This window comes from Cryptomeria japonica, chromosome 11, assembly GCF_030272615.1.
Source record: "Cryptomeria japonica chromosome 11, Sugi_1.0, whole genome shotgun sequence".
NCBI lineage: Eukaryota > Viridiplantae > Streptophyta > Pinopsida > Cupressales > Cupressaceae > Cryptomeria > Cryptomeria japonica.
Window position 1 is genome coordinate 344506050 of NC_081415.1, and position 6021 is coordinate 344512070.

Here is a 6021-nt window from a genome sequence, read left to right on the forward strand (position 1 = left end):
AATTACCATTTCAAACACCCTTTTGGGATTTATATTGATCCCCAAAATGGTTTGACCAGAACTACAATTACAAGGTCTACTCCCTTTAGAGGCTCAGAGACCTAATAGGGGCAATTAGCCCTATTTCCCAAAGAAACTATCTTTATTGGTACACAAAATGACAAAATGGCTTAATGGGAATGTCTGGGATAGTTATAAACTTCTAATTCCATGGTTACATGCCTGGTATCCACCGCTATGACAACTTATGATGAATGTCCTAAATCTAGTCCTAGGTAGTCACATAAAGATGCCTACCTAATTCACTTCCATTTCCTCATAGTCAAGTATTCCTTGCAAAAACCCATGAAAACACTAAATTAAAAAGGCTTATCCTACATCCCTCAAAAGGAAGAGTCTTCTAGTGGACTCGAGTGCAAGATAAAGCCATTTATATTCAAAACCCTCTCCAAACCCTCAATTTCCGGGTTACAGTCAGAAGAATGGAGGGTTCTCTTTACTCCAGAATAGTTAAGACCTTAGAATAACACCAAAAGAAATATATTTCATCTCCCTATCTACTCCATGGATGGTGGGTTCCAAATCAGTCTGTATAGGCACGTACAACTCCTACAAACTCAGAATTTCTGGGAAAACTATAGTATTCTGGGTATTATTGATCCACAAACTCCATCTATAATATAAGAAACCTTGGGAAGCATCCCAACAAGGCTTATACAACTCTCCAATGGTTTTTCCACCAAACTTGGAGTAGGTTGGAGCTGTTGAAAGGCTTCCCCCAACCAATTTTCAAAAAGTTGCACTTTTGCACTCAAAAGTTGCATTTTATAAAAGTTGCATTTTTGCAATTTTGCACAAAAAGTTGTCATACTCTCTAAGGTTGGGATCCACACACATGGACCAACAAAACACACATAAAAAATATCTAAAACCTATCAAACACAAATCTAAACCATCTACTACCCCTTTTTACCACATTGTCCCAATTGGCTTCTCAAATTGCCTAATTGGTGACATGGGCTTACATGGTGGGGTTTATTTGAATACATGAAACATAAGACACACTAACACTCTAATGTTCCTAGTCTCCATCCTTAGGTTCATTAATAGCTTGTTGATGAGGTGCTCCTGCACCAATGGGATTCAAACTCAAGAGTTTGAAGGCATAAGGGTGAAAGTTGTTGATGGTAATGTTCAGACTTGTGATAAAATGATTTCTGACTTACCTATGAAACTCAATAACTATGAATTCAAAGCTGATTTTTATGTGGTTAAAATGGGAAACATGGATGTGGTCCTTGGCATGACATGGCTTCATGCAATAGGTGAATTTACAATCAATCTTAGAGATATGGAGATGAAATTCAAGGTTGATGGGTCTAATCATGTTCTTAAAGCTATCAAGGTCAGTAACTTGAAATTAATCACTCTCAAAAGAATGGAGAGACTTATCAGACATGACATCGTGGAGTTGTAATGCCCTGTCGGGAACCCCAAGGGAATAACCACAACTAAGGGTGAATAATTTTTTTTTTTTTAAAAGCATAAATCACATTAAGTGCATTAATTACTACAATAGCACTATAATAACACAAGCGGAAGACTTACACTGGAATTCCTAAAGGATTACCAACGAAGAATAAAACTAAAAGTTAAATTCCACAATTACGATAATTCAAAAATTCCATCATTTACTCACAGAACAAAATAAACCATAAGCAATAACAGATTACACCAATAAAGATTGAAAGAATACAATATAATTTCTCTTCCATAAAGCATCTACACCAATCATATAGAAAGTTGATAAATAACATCCAAAACTTGGGATTACATTGATCCTCCAATACATGGCTTCCAATAATACATATAAAGTTTACAACTTACATCATCAACAAGGCTACATAAATTCATTGATACAAATGATCACATAGGTCTCCAAAGAATCATAATCTCCAAGATGAGATAAAGCTTTAGTCATGAACCATAGGAACACCTGCGAAGCCAATCCTCGCACGAGGGTATGAACAAGAATATCTAATGGGAAGTGGCAATACCACCCAACCATGTGATCCCAAAATGGAATCACCCCACCGTACTAAGAGATAGCAGAGGACCCTCAAGCAAGAAAAGTATGACATGGTCGACATAACAATATGACTCCATGATAGTATAATACAACTCCACAATATTTTAGGTGACTCAACATCACAATACTCATGTGACTCAACATCACAATACTCATGTGACTCAACATCACAATACATAAGTGACTCGACATCACAATACACAAGTGCCTCGACATCACAATACACAAGTGACCCTAAAGAGAGAGTGTCATTGCATAACTTATGATGGTTACCATGGTAGGCCTCCATAGGTCCCGACCCCCATCTTGGGTTATCCTGGTAACCTTTCCCGAACCTCTGGCTCCATCTAAGTCTCATGCGGACCCTATCAACCCTTCGTGAAGACAAGGTGGTCGGTTTTCCATTCTAGGCCTTCCCACTACATCTTGAGCCTGTACGAGCACTCAACCATGCATGGGGTACAATATCTTTTATAATGTTATAAACTACCACCCCCTAATCAATTATTATGTTATCACTTATTATCTGACTTTAGAGGGGTTATCATACCATCCACTTCAGGTGCGACCTCCACTCAAAAACAACTCTCTCAAATGACACTAAACAAACATGGTCACTCCACGAGTACCATGTGGCAAAGCAGACAACCATAACACGACTATTCCAAATACAAGTGGTCCAAAACAAAGACATACTAACTCTTGGTTAACCATAAGGAAAAAAACTACATGGTTAAGACAATGAGGTCATCATATATCACTTGGTCAAAAATAATCAAATACACCACAATAGGACGACTGAACCACAAACAAGAAATAACCACCAATAATACCCTTTGCAAGGAAAGCTAATTTCACTAAGTTCATGCTCAAACAATCTTTGAGAAAACAACATCGTAAACACTTGCAAATTCATTGATTGAAAATTAAATAAAAACACCATTCATCTAATGCATCATTCAGAAACGTCATTCATTTCTATATAATTTCCAATTCATTATTCCAACAAGAATAAATTCAATATTAATTATCTACCCAGAATAAAAATATGAATTATAATAAACATATAATTTATTTCCAAAATTAAATCCAATTTATCAATTTTAATTAATAATTCCAAAGCCTTGATTTTCAATAATTAAATCTATTAAATTAATATGAAAATCAACATATAAAAGTTAAATATAAACTAATATTAAAACTTGATATTATAATTTACTTTAAATTTATTGCGTCCAATAAAATTTAACGGCACATAACAATGCACCGCGATGGGGGAAAAGACACATGGTGGGCCAAGGCCCTACCCGTGGTAGTGCTTCTATCAGAAGCAGCAGACACTACCTATCGGTAGTGTTGTTACCGCCAGTAGCAGCCACTATCGACCAATAGTAGTCCTAACTACTGGTAGTGCTGCTACCCGCATAGGAGTCACTACTGATCGGTAGTGTTACTACCCGCGTAGCAGTCACTACTGACCGGTAGTGCTGCTACTGTGATAGCATGCCACTACCATCCCACATCGTGGGGCTAGCCCGCAACGTGGGTAGGGATTAATTAATTTTATAATATATTTTCTTCTTTAAGCAATTTTAAAATAAATTTAAATCATCCCTTGTTTATTTCACGGGCAACACACAATGCCAAAATCCAAAAATGTGAGAGGATAATCTTCAATAAGGTAAATTTATAAATAATATAAAGAGTTTGGGCAACATAAGAAGAATTTAAAGGAAATGAGAAGGATTTTGATAAATTTATTCACTTCCATACACAGGAAGAATTCCTTGCACCTTGCAAGGCAAATAACCAATTTTTGCCAACATAAGCCCCAAGTCTTGGGCAAATAGGAACTAGAAAACACATAGAAATCTAAATCTATTTTTTTCTATACCAAATAGAAGAGATAATCCAAGAATTTGATTTTGCAAGAACAAATAATAAACAACAAATAGAAAGAGGAACCATTTCCTTCCCATATGCACATATTTGATATGAATTCAACAAAATCATCAATAACAGCTACTATTCCTTTCAATCCAACATTCAACAAGAATCTACAAAGATATTTTTCAATTTTCAAACACACAGGAAGCAACTTAAACATTCAAAATTTAATTTCCAAAATAAGAAGAGATTATCCAACCTTCAAAGCAAAACAAGAAGCAAATTGAGGAAGAGTTCCAATCCACCAAACCAAATCCAACTCCAATCTCCTCTTCAAAAATGGTTTTCCAATTTTTTTATTCCCAAAACTCTACCTCCTTCCCGTGAACTCCCCAGAATATATGGGAAAAATAATATTTCAACCTAAACTTTCTAGGTTAACAGTTTTCTCCACCAATCAAATTAACTATTTTAAAAAGTAAAAGCAACCAGATTTACCTTTTTCCATAAACAATTCTTTTCCAACAAAATAAAATACAAAAGTCAAATAGAAAGGTAAAAAGGAAAAGCTTTTTTTTTAATTTCATTTTCTATTTTTGCATGATACTTTATTTCAACATAAGGATTCCAAATTTAAATGGCAAGACATTCATTTATTTCTTTTCACAATATAATAATACAACTATAACACAATAAAATTAGCCAATTTAACCATTTAATTATAACAACTCTTTTATTTAATTAAATCAATAGATGTAAGAGCATAATAATTAACTAATTACACCAACACAAAAATAGCATCATTCACTCAATTAAATGACTATTCAAATAATCAAAGCACGCAAAACAAGGAATGCTCGAACGATGACTCACAAGATGAAAACACTAAAGCACTCTAACTCGCATACCGATCAAATGGAAAAGACGACTGACTGACAACACTCACACGGGTGTAACTGTGGGTCAAGCTAGGGTCCCACAACTATCTCCTCCACTCCCATCAGACAAATAAGGTATGCTCAGACCTGTGAAACTAGGTGGAGATGACACCTCATACCTACCCAATACTTGTACCTGCAATGTCCTGCACCAAAGAACCACACATGCATATAGACAAATATATAAATAGACACGACACACACACTGATGAAGGAGAATCATGATGTTCCCTGTCTCACTAGAGTGAGTGAAGGAAAATCATCCCCTCGCATCCCATACACTTGCAAACACGCAACATATAAATAGCACATCGCACATATGAAGTAAATGTTAGTCCATGTCAGTAATCCATAAAAATCTCATAAACATAAGTAATGAAATACTACATGAAAGCATACACTGTGTATCCAGTAAAAGCATGAAATAACGTCACATAATGTTTGAATCAATATACAATAATGTTTCACTGAACAGTCAACTAAAGTCAAACATAAATACAAAAAGAGTCTGATCGATGAGGGGTACTACATCCTCCCCCCCAAAACTAGGCTTACTCCTGGAAGCCTAAAATAGATAAGAGTAAAGCTTTCTCATCTTCACTGCATCCTCTCATGTCGCTGAGGTCTCATTATTTGGGTCCCATTGGACCCTTACCTGATCGATGGTACGACCCCTGAGGGTCAAATCCCAACGCTGAAGAATGCACATGGGCTCCATGGAATGTTGCCCGTCCTCGACCTATGAAGCGTTCCAATCAAAAACATGAGTCACATCAGGAATATAAGGTCGAAGAATTGAAACATGAAAGACATCATGGATGTGGGATAGACTCGGTGGCAAGGCAAGACAGTAGGAAATAGGTCCTATCCTCTCAAGGATCTCAAAAGGGCCAACAAAACGAGGCACCAACTTAGAACCCTTTCCATAATGGATCGGACTCTTCCGCGAACACACTCTCAAGAACACATGGTCTCCAACAGAAAATTGACGATCCACTCTATGAGCATCGACATACTTCTTCTGCCTATCCTGAGAAGCAACCAAATGCCCATGAATTTTCTCAACCTGCTGCTCCATCTCACGAAGCATATTCGGGCCTAAACTCA